This window comes from Diorhabda carinulata, chromosome 9, assembly GCF_026250575.1.
Source record: "Diorhabda carinulata isolate Delta chromosome 9, icDioCari1.1, whole genome shotgun sequence".
Lineage (NCBI taxonomy): Eukaryota > Metazoa > Arthropoda > Insecta > Coleoptera > Chrysomelidae > Diorhabda > Diorhabda carinulata.
Genome location: NC_079468.1, coordinates 11,577,193 through 11,592,754, shown reverse-complemented (window position 1 = coordinate 11,592,754; position 15,562 = coordinate 11,577,193). Strand labels below are relative to the sequence as shown.

Here is a 15,562-nt window from a genome sequence, read left to right as displayed (position 1 = left end):
AGACGTCTTTTTCGGGATGCCATTCCGGATCGATTAAGCCATCAACCATATTTTTCCGAGACGGAGAACTAATTTCGGCAGGTTTATTTTTTCTCGACCAGACTATGTAACCTGTAGATGACACAGTCAATATCGAATGATATATCGTACCAAAAGCACTTAAACTTATTATGATTTAAAAATATGAATAAATACACTGAAACTTCCAGAATTAATGAAATGTAAGTCATACTAAACCCAAATTTGGAAAAAATAGCGAATTAAATAGGTTCTACGGTTTGGTTTAATTTCGACATCAAGATATTTTGATACAAGGGCAGAAAACGTTGATTCAATATTTATAAATTGTTCTACGTAAACTACAGTTACATATACGTTTACATATTAATAATGTGAAAATTATATATTTATTTTTTCATTTGTTTCTAGAGCTCATTTGACTCGAAATATTGGTATTTCTGTATTTATACACACAAAAATGATTGTTTGAGAATAACATGAATTACAAGAGCTTTTTGTAATTGCATTAAATCTCACATCACGACTTTTTCGTCTTTAGTCTTTACAATTTAATAAGTCATTTGTAGTATATGGGAGACCAAATAAATTGCTTTTCTCTCCAGTAACATTCCTAGCTATGAATTTATAAAAACAGATTAGTGTCTCCATGACTAACCTTGATAATTGTTTCTATTTCATTTCAACAACATAACACATATGCTTACAAAGTGAATGTGAAAGGATAATAATTGTTTTCAATTAGGTTGCTGATAAAAATTATAGCAAAATATTTTCCATACCTATCCGGCAAGGAATATGCCGTTTTGAATTCGTGTAATACATGGGTAGGTGACACAGAAAAGGTTGCGGTACAATATTTAGCATCGTTAACAACGTAATCACTATGACCACCAGGTTCTGCTGATAAACAGGGTGTCCCGAGACTTGATCAAAGAAATTCGGGAGTGAGTAGATGACGTGAAAATAATGCTGCGATATCAAAAAAATTTCTCATACGATCACTCTTTTCTGAGTTATAAGCCTTAAAAGTTGCGAAATCAGAACTCATATTCAAGTACGTTTTCTAAATTACACATTATAAATTTTCAATCGATGATGACGTAGCGCCTTGTTATGTGTTTGTTGGAATATATAGTTCCACACTACTTCCTGAAGGCCAATGATTTATTGAAAATATTTACAGGAGTATTCAAATACGATTAAACATTTCTTGGAAAGCCAATGATTAAAGAAAAATAAGAAAGAAATTTGTAGTACACACTAGCGAAGATCATATTATTGGCATAAGGAAAAGAGATTAATTAAGCTACTACATGATATTCAATTAAAAATTGCAAGTGACTCAATTTGTTGATATCAGATTGCTGTCATTCTTTCCAAAATCTGTCATCAATAATTATCCCACCGTATTTAAAGTTTCAATATGGTACAATTTACCTTTAGTGAATATGCCGACATGCATTTGATGTATGATTTGGCTTCTTGTAACTCGTCAGAAGCCAGAGGATTGTATACTAAACACTTTTTTTGTGAAGAATTATAACCGACCGTGGAACTTTTGTTAGGGTACGGGAAACAAGTTTGTTTACATAAATTGAGGATACAAATTTCAATTATTTTTAGAAAATGATCTTTTAGGAAATGTCCTAACAAAAAAAGGTAGAGCAAGTTTTTATATTTAGTGGATCAGAAGTGAAATGACCAGCTCTTTTATAACATTATATAGAATTTGAGTTATTGGTAGAAAAAAGAACTCACTTCAATACGCAATATGTGGCTGTGATTATAGATAAAATTAGATTTCAAGTTGTTTTTGACAAACTGATTTCAGTAACTTATCAAAAAAAGACGAAAATATGAGTTAAAATTATTTATTCTTTCAACGTATTTGCTCTAAAGTGAAATTAAAACGTTGAATGAATAAATTATATCGTATAGGAAAGTTGTTTACTGCTAAAGTTATTACCAACTAATTTCCATTTTTTTCCATAATTAAATGTTTATTACCAGGAATATTTCATGAGGAAACTTTCAATAATATGCTAATATTCCACTGAAGATAATATTAGCTAAATGGTTTCTGAACTATCAATGAATGAATATATTAAATCAATCTCAATTACATCGACAAGTAATAGTTAAATATAAATAATATAACATAATTTCGGAGAAGAAGGAGAAAAGAAACTGTCTAACGATGAGAGATAGCAGAATATTGAGGATATAAATTTATATTGCAATACAAATATTTGAATGTCTAGTAACTAGTGAAGAAGTTTCTTAAAAAACAATAAATTGTACTGTTGGAAAAGCAGAAGTGAATAGATAAAGAGTTTGTGTTACGAAAGTAGCATGAATAATGGATACATGAAAAATTATTGCCAATAAAAGGAAAGCAGAGTGTAAACGAGTATTTTGAAATACGTATATTCAGAGAAATTGGAATGATACTTCTGGAAGGTACTGAGAGGAAGAAGCATTATAGGTGATATAAAATAAGGAGACGAAACGAGAAACATAAAATAAAAAAGTAAATGAAGCTTACATAAATTATTAAGAAATAATATAAACGACGTATACTTGCAAACGAGTGTAGCAGAAGACAAGTAAACAATGAGAGGAATTTGAAGATAAGCAGAAAGACAGTCAAGAAAATGGCGAACTATTCCATCCATCTCTAGAAGATAGCACAAATCATGTAAAACTGTAAATTTTAGAACGTATTGAACCTAAGAAGACCTTATAAATATGAAAAAGATACTCATAGGCTTTATAGAGAGATTGGATTGGAATTAAGATTAGTATTTATAACCGAATATGAAGTATATGTCATTATTTATAGATATTCAAGTTCCACACTATTAGCATCATATTTGGAAAAAGTTTGTGGTTTGTGGAAATTGTTAAATTTTCGATAATTTTCAAATATCTACTAAATCCAACTAAGATGAAGAAACTTCCTGTTGAATACACCTGATTGTGAGATATAGTAGAAAAACTTTTTGTTCATTATTAAACTGAGTAGAGTGAAAATAGGTAGTAGCAGTAACTTTTTTTTGTTTGATTTGTTAATATTTCTGGGAATATCTCATGAACAATGTATATGTAACAAACAAATTGTTTATGGAGAGAGAATTGTTCAAACAATATTGAAATAAATCTCACCATCATAAACCAATGTGATTTTCTATAAAAATATGACATTATGATATCTTGAGCTTATTGTTTTCACAAAACAAGAGCTGATAAGAAACTTGATACATTAGACTTTAAGAAAATTTTATTAATTTGTAAGTAAGAAAAACGAAATATTGGAATAATCCAAAAAGTAAAAAGTCTTATCTGCATGAAAGCTGACATACTATTAAAAAATTGTGTGCCAGATTATCCACGTCAAGTTAATACTATGATATAGAATGTTCAAGAAAATAAGAATCTTTAAATTAGTTTGATAAGTCCTACGAAGGAGATTATAATATAATATCGTCGTTACACAACAATCGACGGAGCAAGAATGCATGAAATTTGATATTACTATTTCTATGGAAACTCATATTTGAATGACAAAGATTTTTTTAATAAAAATCAATTCGGGAATTATTATGATTTCCAATCAAAGTATCGTCACAAACAGAATTCACGTATGTTTTATATTTACCACTTTTGAATTACCACTCTATACTCTATTTTCAATAAAACATTACAATCCATTTTTCCACAAAACTTGTCATAGACAGATGAGAAGCTTCACTGAAAATAAATTGGATTAAAAGTTTTTCGTTAAATCATTAGGAATCGTAATCGTAGGGTGAATTCACGTTGGAAAAGGATTTTAGATGTTTCGAGTAACTTTTCGGAATGACTGTTGGTCGTCTAAATTTGAAGTGTTTGTGAATCTATCTATGATAAAATTGTATAAATCTCTTGTAATACATCAAACTTTGATAACAGAAAGTCGCGAAATAGTGCATACGTATCAGAATTTATAACATTGGTATCATAAAAGTATTGATATTGATATTGATTGGGAAAAATGCAGGATTGGGTTACGATAGCAACTAGTACGAGTATTAACAATGGCGCCGTGAAACTTTTTGCCCAGGACGTCAAAAATACTGGTGATGAGAAAGATGAGAAATATCGTCGATAAGTACATATCATCTCAAAGGTAAAAAAACTGCTGTAGATACATGTGGGGCAGTGTTGTGACGAATTGCTAGTAGTTGATACGCAAGTACACGTTTACATTGACAAAATATGAGTTTTGATAGCATAAAATGAAAACCAAAAGTACAAGGACGAAACATTCGTCACTCTCACATTAACACAAAGCTTGGTCTAAGAACAGCAATGAAAGATTATACGAATTAATTGAAAGGGACAGTGATTGGTAATGCTTTATTCTTGATGAAAAAATAGTCCCAAAGATGTCATGATTCATAACAATGATTATTAGTGAATATACTCCTTTCACTGTGGATTGTGTGGATGTGGATTTCACTGTGAGAATTGATGTGAGTGGATTGAATGTGTTGAAATTCTCTGAAATATCTTTTTTTTTATGAAATTTTGTAAATATTCTATAACATTGTGATAAAGGTACTGATCTTAGTGAGATGCGTGAAAATCAATAGAATTCTCCCCATTTGGAAGTCAAAATCTTGGGAAATTACAAGTGTGCAATGTGGGAAACAAAAGAATCTAAGTAAAATTAGTTATAATAATAATAGTTTCGTTATATGCAAATAAACATTTATGTAAATAAATAGATTATCTCTTTGAATGAGAATATAAAAGAAATTATAGAAACGAGTAACCAGATAAAGTACCTAACATTCCCAAACCAACCACTTACACAGAGGAAATTCAAAAAAAAATTAATTTAATCTCGCAGAAGTTGGCTGAAGGTTAAAAGCTGTAGATCTTCGGCAAAAACAACAAAAAAATACGGAATTCGTAGAATAACTCCATACACAAATAGACAGTGGCGATGATTACAATTAATACCTTTGAAAATTTAGCGAATCTTGAGAGATTGTGAAAAAACGAGAGCGTTATCCGATTCTGGAAGGAAAGAAGACCATTAATTAACAGAGAAAACCCAACTTATGACGGAACAAGAGAATTCGAAAAATAGCGAATCTTAGGCAATCAGTAGTTTCAGAAAAAGAAAAGAAAAACAACGTGGTAATAACCGGGTTACAATTAGACCAAGAGGTATTAATGCAAGAAATGTATATAATGTTTGAAAAATACTTAGAAGTAAAAGTGAACATTAAAGAGATCAAACTGGGAGTTAACACATGCTTAACCGACCTAGAAAATGAGGAAGAGAAAAACGATATATATTTTTCTATTCGTTTACACCACCCCACAGCCTAAGGGTTAACCAATAACTTGGAAAAACATACATTAAGAGTTAACAATTGAACAATGATAGATGAAAAATGCAAATTAACAATACTACATTTGGATGAAAAGTTAATAAGATGATAAACAAAGAGAATGTCTCGATTTCATTTGAGAGTAAATATGTCGAGAGACTGTATCTCTTTTAATACTACGTTTCTTGATAAAGTGTTCATGTGCAAGCTCTCTAATCCATGGAAATACTATTAGGTGTAGGAATAAACACAAGACACTTTGTATATCGATCGATGCGTATTGCACATATTGTAGCTTTAGAGAACGTCCACATGTTCTGAAGGTGGAGGTTTTGATCAATAATCGAAACAAAACAGTTATAGGCCTCAATATCCTGTATCACACATGTCGCCATTACGGATCAAACAAAGAGACAATACCAGAAACTAATCTATGTTGACCTTGTTCTGCAGATGCCCAGAAATATACGTGATCACATCAACCCTTATCTGCCATGGAGGTAACGTTGATTTCATTGTTTTTATCAATTGCATAATTGAAATTAATTTTGTTTCGCCTAGGTTCAAGTGAGTTGACAAGAATTTCAATTATATGGAGTTATTTCTTCTATAAGGTAATGTTCTTGTTTTGCTTAGCACATTCACATTCTAAAACTCATATTACAAAATAAAATTAATTGCATTATTTCAAGCAGAGATTTGTGGCAGAGCAGTTTCTGCAGTTGTTAATTATTTATGAGAGAGGAGGAAAACTCGTAGATAACCATTTCATGAATAGAACACTGCCAAAATATTTCAGAATTGTTTTGAGTTATTTATTGTGTTCAGAGTCTGAAGTTTAAGAAATTTTTTGTTTAGTTTGTTCAACTTCAAATCTCCTCTGAATAGACTATTCAGTTTTTTATCAGTACATTGACACATGAAACCTAAAGAAAGAAACCCAGCGAACAAACACCATACCAATTATTAAACTTTTAATCCTGAGTAAAATGCGGTCCGCTTGAAATGTAGTTGTTCGACATGCCTTAAAAAAGTTAGGAGAAGGTTTAATCCCTGTCTCATTAAGTATTATTTCTGTTCGTATCAAAGATACCTTTACGGAAAATTGAGTGTTATTCGTTATTTTGCACAAGTCATTATTTTTATGAGATTATGTATGATTAAGTAGTGAATGAACATTTTTTTTAAGGTAATTAGTAACTCTACATATATTTTCAGTTTTTCATAATATGTTTAATTACTGCTCAAACTACTTAGTTCTTCAATCAGTTTACAGTTCTAGTTCAGAAAGATACACTTTTGTATGATGCTTTTATAAAACTATATCTGTTCAATGAAGCTTTATCTATTCAAGATAATCTTCAGACTTATACTGCCATTATTTTATAAGGGTGAAACTACTTTGACTTAATAATGTTACAAACGGATAATACACTATCATCATTTTGTGATTCAGATGTCTGAATATGTAAAAGAATATTCTACAATACTTTACATACTAACCACGGATCATTAGTAAAGGTTTCAGTCGATCAGTTTGAGGACGGTTTTTGACTTCTCTTTCATTTGCAGTTTTGGTGACTTGACCACGATTTTGAATTCGTAACATTAAATAAGTGATCTACCTCATACTAAGATATTTTACGACCTCTTATCATAACGAGCATGATTGTATTTTGAAAGTACTTAATTACAATGAAATGAAATAATTCGTAACAATTGGACTACAATTTTGGAAACAAAAGGCTAATATTTTTTGACAAATAATTTTTCACTCAATCAAATTTCAAGCAGCTGTATCTTTGGATCTATTGAGTATAGTAAATTATGCAGTTTTAAAAATTATATTTGTAATATGAGAGATAGGTAAAAATGCAGTCATAATTCCAATCGATCATTAAAGATGGCCTAAATTATTTTCAAAACTTCTCATGAATAACCCTATCATAGATCAAAATTTATATACTGAACATTCTGCATAGTGTGAACTCTGAGTTTTCAAAATATGTTTTTGTTCTTATTCCCTACATATGTTGTGTTATAAGATCTCTTACTCTGTTCGAGGAGACATTTCCAACAAATCATTTCAATACTTAATGAGACATTTTCTCATACCAATAATCATATGAAACTACTCTGCAAGTTGATAAAGTTGATAGTAAAAGTACAAAATGGAAATATTTTATGATACAAGCTCAAGCTGTAAGTCGGGAAACAAGAAAAGTGAAATATCTCTTAAACTATTACCGCACTGCACATTTATTGTTACAAACTTTCAACTTATTCTAGAAACATGAGTTTTTCGTATAATAAAATATCTTATTTGTTTGATAGTAGTCACATAATAAATTTTATCTCAACAATGACGTCTGAAGATTAAAATAAAGTATTACTTTCTACCAAAATTCTTTGTGCTTTTCAAATTTATTGTTCATATTGCTAAGGACTATTCACTATAGTATATTTTTTTCAAACTGCACGTTTATTTCACAGTATGTCATCCATTTTTCAAAGAAGGATTTCAGCAAAATGAATTGTGATGTAACCGTATGTTTGTTTTTCGAATTATCTCGAGTTTTACTCACAGTAAACGATTCGTTGTGTCACAGAGCACGTTCAAAATCAGAAATAATAAAGTAATAACTAATTCGATAAATATCGTTGCTACCAGTTTTTGGCATGTTTATCAATACTTTCATTTCAAGAAATTGCTTTTTGTGAAAAGCTTATAATTTTTTCATTCCATATATTTCAGACTATCTCAATATTAGTGCCTGATCCATCGATTGGAAACATTATTATAATAGATATTATAACATGTAAAATATTTTTCCTATGCTGTTAATTATTGTGGTGCAATAGTTATTTCTGTCTTATAGCCACTTCCAAGTTCACAAAGAAAGTAATTTACTGTCCACATCACACTCTATTTGAAGGTTCTAATGAGATAATAGACTTCATTTTAAAATATTCTCTGCCTTCTAATAGCAACAGCTTAATGTAAATGTGTGATCATATTATTCTTTAAACTCGCTGATAAGTTTTTCTTATTTTTTTATATATTTCTAGCTTTGCTTTTAATATGTAGTGCTTACAAAATTGTTTTTCTATAATTATATTCTCTAGTAATCTTCTATAATTTCGTTCAAAAATTTGGTAGATTCCTGGAAATGGGTATAATGGGTATAAAGATTAGTTGAAAAATATATTTGTAGATACATTCAGAGATTTTTCCTAAAATTTCACCGATTTTGGACGGTTAGTTTCTGTTTGATAATCATATAAGTGAGTCTCTCTGAACTGAACTTCTAAAAATAGAAAAAACTGAGTATCAAGGTGTCAAATAAATTGCAAAAAGCATTGAAGAAAATATAAAAACTCAAAAATTATGAATGTGAACCTTATGAAATGCAATTACACCCAGCATTATACTAAGATGATCATGATAAACGATAACAATTATGAATGGTATGAATAATATTTTGTTTTCCCATAAAGCGACATTCTACCTGAACGGATCCGTGAATGAATATAATTGTTGGTACTTGTCGGATAATAATCTGCAATATCCGCAAAACCTGAATATTTGGTGTAGAATATTTAGAAGAATAATTGAACTCATTGAACACTGTAATTCCGCACAAACAAGTGAGAGGTAGCTCCCGGCTGATTCTTTCTATTATATCCAACATAAGATGGTCTTCATGTCCTGGTACATCATTCAATTCACTTTCCACTTAAGGGCGAGAGATACAAGGGATGTAGCCGTACGGTTATCATAAGAGATTTGTAAATAGCTTAATTAACTGTCTAAAATCAAAATGAAAAACTAGAAAAATTTGCTCTGGTATTTTTCAATCCTGTTTATACAAACGGATTGGAAATAATATTTTACAGAGTGGGTTTCAAATTGGTTTATTTATCCAACAATACATTAAAATAATTGTTGGGTAATCCCGAATATAAAATACCAAATATGGAAAGTTTGGTATATACGACTTTAGCTATAGTGATTGTGACGCGAAGTATATAAGGTAGACTAAGAGATCTGTTAATGTCCGGCTTAAAGAGCACATGGCTCATTTAAAAGATGGACGAGTCGAAAAATCGAGTATTGCCGATCACGCTGCCAATCATAATGATGATATTAATATTAATAATGTAGAATTGTTAAAAATTGCATCCAATAATAAATTGTTGGATGCATTTGAAAGCATTGAAATTACTAAATGTAAGATAACTGAAATATTGACCAAGTCCTTACAGCCCACTCTATAGTTTAGTACTTAAGGATTAAATTTGAAGATTTCCGCCAAGGAGGTTTTCCCTCTGGAATTAATTTCCGCGCGAAGCTTTATTCAAGGGAAAATTTAGTATAAAACAGGTAACTCAAGTTAATATGTTTTAGTTTACCTTCACTGTTTGACAACGATAACTTTGTTATCGAAACGCGAGTCATACTGTGTTCAGTATGAATATCACTAACGGTTCCAAGAATTCGAACTTGGTTCGGATTTCTGTCCAGTGGATTCTTTTCTATATAACTATTTGAAATTTATAGTTCATAAAGATTTACCTCAAACCCTCCCAGAACTAAAAGATCGAATTGAAACGCGGTACAACAATAATGCCTCATATTCAATACGGTTATTCGTTAATAGACTAGCCACTTGTATACCTTTATGATATTTCTGTAAAAAACTGTTCACTTCAACTCTTTGCACCATTACGGTTACATACCGTACTAACGAAATATTAAACAACTTTACACAGAGATATCGTTACTAGTATAGTATAGAAAGTTTGTTTCAATAGTTCGTTTGCCAATGCATGTTGGAACATGCAAAAAGTTTGAAATTCATAAGAAATAGCTTTAGTTATATAATTAGGTAAGTGCCTGAAATTAGATATTTGATAGTATGTTCTGTTTTTTTACTTGTATTCTAGAAAGATTTGTGACATGTGGTTGTGCCATTTATGTAACAATAATAAATGAGGGTAAAAAATACTTATGGTGTAGCTAATACAAAATTACTTAAGACATACTAGAGTCTTCACCTTCGTAGGAATGAAATGAAAGACTTTCTTCTTTCTGGTGAAGTCAATGAAGAAGGAATTGATTTTGCTGACGAAAAGACAATAAAACTGTTACGATAGTGTCGAATTCTGTAGATGAAATGTTCAAGGACTAGGTTCAAGGTTAGTTAGTGAATATCAATACATAGGTGGTGCTAATTTAGTTGAAAGTATCATGGTATACTATGAGCTCTTAGTGCGAAATAAATGGTAGCAACTATGTGTAATCTACTATCTATTAAATCTTACAATGGCAAACGCGTGACTTTTATACCGGAGAGTGAAATTTACATCACGAAACCGTGAAAAGGATATGTCTTCGACAGATTTCAAACTCGAGGTAGCTGATGCTTTGTGCAAACTTGGACAGAGGAAACCAATCAAGAGCCGCAGTTTGATTGAAAGTGACATTCAGGTTAAAAAGCACGAAAGTTATGCGCAACATATTCCTCCAACTGCAGTATGTCAAAATCAAGTCGGACACTGGCCAGCTTGGTCAGAAAAAAGGATTAGGTACAAATTCTGTTAACAGAAGTCTCCCAAATCATATGTGAGAAATGGGGTGTAGCTTTTTGCTACACCAAGATAAATAATTTCTTCTAAGATTTCCACACCACATAGAAGGAATATTAGCTTAATGTGATCTTTCTGTAAGTAATGAAAAAAAGATTAATATATTGATTCTCTGAAAAATACGTATTTTTTATATTCATTCATAAATTCAGAGACCCACTAAACTAACAGTAGATTCAGAAATATCATATCTGCTAAAAAAAATTATAAATGCAGTTGTTGCATTCAATATATATCCCGATTACGTCATATCCCAAAAAAGTGTATAGTATACGAAATAAAAAAGAAATTACAATCCCAAAGGTAATTTTTCATCATTCAAGTAGAGGGTCGAAATTATCAACCTCATCTCATGTATGTATTATCAAATTAATTTGTCCAGTTTAAGATTGAAATATAAATATTTTATGTTTATGTAATTAAAAATTTATTCATTAATACCTAAATTTTTTTGTGGTAGCAATTCATTTCAATATTTGATCAAATTTCAGCACACTGTAATAAAATTTTATCATGTTTCAGTTTTTCATTCTTGCATCTACTACTACCAGAATGATTTCTTGTGAATACCAATATCTTTGTTTACAGGTAATCGCAACCAGTAACACCTCATCATTACCTACTTCCCTATCCATTTCTGAATATTTATGGATGAATTCAGTTAATAGTGGTTTTTCCCGAACAGCAAGCGAAGAATTGTTAACAGATTAAGTACCATCAGTTACACGTCCTGTGACGTATTTTATATATTTCTTATCTAATTAAAAGAAAACTATAATTTATACGTATTCCAATAATCAAGTTATCGATCCAGTAATTGTAAAAATTATTATTGTGGTAGTAATGTTATCTACATAAATTTCTCTTACCGCATTTTGTAATATAGATCAACCATATTTAGAAATAGGTTCTCTAAAGATTCTAGCACACTTTTCATTTTATTGTACTCTGAAATTTCGAAGACTTTTCAGTATATTGAAGATATTTTCTACTAGGAGTTTCACGGTCACCTTTCGAAATGTTCAAAATTTGGTTTTTTCTCAGATATTATTGACTATATGAGTTTCATTAATTTTGATTCATCCTCAAATAATTTAAAAAAGAGATTTTCTTTCCTATCATTAAACTGAATATATTTATGAATATCAGAATTACTTTCACAGAGTAGATGCATTCCACAATTGATACATTTTTTTCCCTTTCATTAAAATGTCTCGAAGTACTCCATTTAGAAAAATCAACATGAATTAAAGAATCTGGAATTTGAGTTACAGTGTAAAAGTGCAACCAACACAGAAAACGTCTTTTAAATTTGAATTGTTCCGAAAATGATTGGAAAGAAATTGAAACTATTTCAGTAGTAACCGTTAAAAAGTCTAATCACCCAAATTTTGATGATTTTGGTTATAAAATAAAGCGTACAAATTCAATAGATTGTGAAGGGAACATAGTTTTTAAGGTTATGATTCAAAGTCTCGTTATAAAAATTCGAGGTTTCATAGAACTTATACAATGTATTTAAACTATTTCAACTGAAAAAAATTTATAGTTTATAATCCCTAAGGAGAAACCTGGAAAACCAACACGCACTGGGGTAATATTTTTGAAAAGTGACATTGTAAGAAGTTCATGCATTTTTTGTTTAAAAATGAGCGTTCCACTTGAAAATTATTGCAAGAAGATATACGTAGCCGTTTAAATATGGAGAAATAGAAGAAGAAACCAAGGAAAGGTAACGTATGATTTGTAAGCGTTATCTTCTTCTAAACGTGGCCATATAAGCCAGGATGCTGCTCAACCCCGGGACCGTCATTCACTGGAACTACTCCAGATATCTTGAATAAAATTTGTGTCGTTGGAAGCAGAAACCGTTTCGTTTGTCGGCCAATAAGGTCAGGGCCACATTATTCTCAATTGTCAAAGGTGTACTGAATATTGATTATTCAGACATAGAGGAAAATGAATAATGGCCAATATTATGTTGATATATTTTAATGCCGAAGTTGAGAAAAAATAACACCATTTGTTGAAGGAAAGAATATTGTTGCAGGAAAGTTAAGCGAATTGCGTTACGATAGCCTATTCGGCATTAATCACTTTATCGGGCTCCATCCGATTACTGTCACTTTCAAAAGTGGCATGGTGGACAGGAATTTCATTCAAATGGAGAGGTGATAACAAAGATATACGCGAATTTTGCAAAACTTCCGGAAGATTATTTTTGAATTGTTTGAAAACATTGGAAACTCACAGTAATATATATCCAGAGTAGGTAGGACATCAAGTTGAAGAATGAAATATTGTGTTTCAGAGAATTTTCTTCTCTCTTCTTCTCTCAACCGCCCGTGTACAACCAAATATTGATAAGCCAAATACAGCAATTACAGAAATATTTATTATAATAAAATGGGTAAGAAAAGTATAATAGTAGAAAATAGTTGTTGGCAGAGAAAGTACATTTAATTAATGATAAGAAGACAAGAACATAAAAAGGTCCAATTAAGATTAAAGGAAGATTGGTAATTTGGTTCTAGTTCCTTCTGGGAAAGCTTTTTTTTGTATTGGTAGCGGACAAGAAATTGTTGATAGTATTTGAGTTGTAAAAACAATAGACTATCATTAATATGTGAACTCAACGATGTTCACAGCATGTGTAAGGAACATTTTGACATACTTGATCGTTTTTTCTTTTTAGTCTCATGTCACACAACCGAGGAGAAACATTTTTTTCAGAAATTGGCAAAATATTCACAAAGACATTTAAAATTAGCTCCATGAAACAAATTTCGAATTTGACTATTTTCTATTTGAAACATAATTACTATGTTTGGGAAGAAATATTGTATTTGTAAGGGAATTAATAACGACATAAAACTTGTTTGGATAGTTAAAAATTTAACAATAGTATGACTCAACAAAGTTTTGACATTGTAAATGTACAGAAATGGGAAGAGTTTATAGATATTATTATATAGATTATTAATATCAATGGAACCAGTAATGACATATAGTGTTTTTCATCAAATGCAATGATAGATATCGAAAATATTATTTTTTTTATCTTAATGGTCCAAATTTCTTCCACCTACATTTATAGAGTATGATAGTTGAATTTTATAATTCCTCCTCATTGTGTATTTGATTTTATTGACAATGTATATGTTTCCATTTCACACAAATATTCACCTAATTTTAGTTTTCACATCATTTTCTTACAGTGCTCGACAAAAAAAATTATTTTTATCTTAATTCGCAAAGTTTGAGACATAGGTTAAAAACAAAAATATTTGTTAAATTTTTATTTCATATCACTTATTCGGAAGAAAATAATGTTAGGTATATGGATTTAAGAAAATCGAAATTCATGTAATAACTCACACCGCTAAAACGATGCAACAGGTGAATTATATAGTTCTAACCATTTTGATATTTTCAAATGAATTTTAAGGAGAAGAACGAAAGTGAAGATTCGAATATACGATATCCGAGTATGCGGAGTATGTTCGATTAAAAATTATATAAATATTGCTAGGTCAGTATAATCACATATGTCACTATAAAAATTCCTCCAAAACTTCTTTTTGAATATCGAAAAGAATCATAATATTGGGATTGTATATCTAGTAATATTTTAAATTCATGATATAATTAAACTCACGGAACTCTAGGAACAAAAAAACACTTACCTCTTGTTTTCCAGGCTATTCCAGTCAGCAAAGCACTCTGGATGTATTATGAGAAGAATCTCCATCCGTTAGTGAGCTTTATATGTAGAGGGAGGCGGCGAATCAAATATAAGATAAATGTGACGCGGTGATGACGTTCGCCAATGGTAAAGAAGACATTTATCAAAGTAATTTATGCGGGTGAAGGTAAAAATTAATTTTGCTTTCCTGGTTTAGAATGTTAACGCTTGTCTCAAAAATGGATTTTAAAAAGGATATATTAGGGTTACCCAAATTTATCGTCATATTTTTGTAGGTCGTTACAGAAAAAAGGATTCTATTATCATTAGTAGGCGTCAAATGAGAAGGCTAAACTTATTATTAAGATATGCTCATTTGCAACGTAGGTATAAACAAAAAAATCCAAACTTTATTGTTTCGTGACGTTATGATGAACCGAAATTACAATTCATTGTAAATTGGATTCAGATTGGCAGAGTCGTTCACAAAAAGTTATGAGGGTTCCAGATTTATAAATCTAAATATACAAATATAGAATAAATTTCAATTTTTTCGAATGGTATTTTTTCTTTTCATTCTAAAAACTAATAACAATGGATTATCTTATAGTTCATACACTTTATTTTGGTTCAAAATTAATATTTCATTACCATGTAAATCGTAATAAAATTTCGGCGTTTCAATTACTAATGAATTATGGGATCATAACTAGGTTTAAAAATATATTTCCATCAAACACCTGCTAGCGTATATCGTGAAAACATGTTTATATCGTATTTTCAATTATTATATGTTATCATTTTAAATTTTACGTTTCACAAA

General features: G+C 30.2%; 1 protein-coding gene across 1 annotated transcript in view; it reads right to left on the bottom strand.

The window, feature by feature from the left end:
• Positions 1 to 14,810, bottom strand: part of LOC130898270 (uncharacterized) — a 111,676-nt gene extending 96,866 nt beyond the window's left edge. Inside the window, exon 1 of the mRNA XM_057807439.1 lies at positions 14,741 to 14,810. The gene's annotated coding sequence lies outside the window, so the exon portion shown is untranslated. The remainder of the gene's footprint in view (positions 1 to 14,740) is intronic.
• Positions 14,811 to 15,562: the final 752 nt, after the last annotated feature.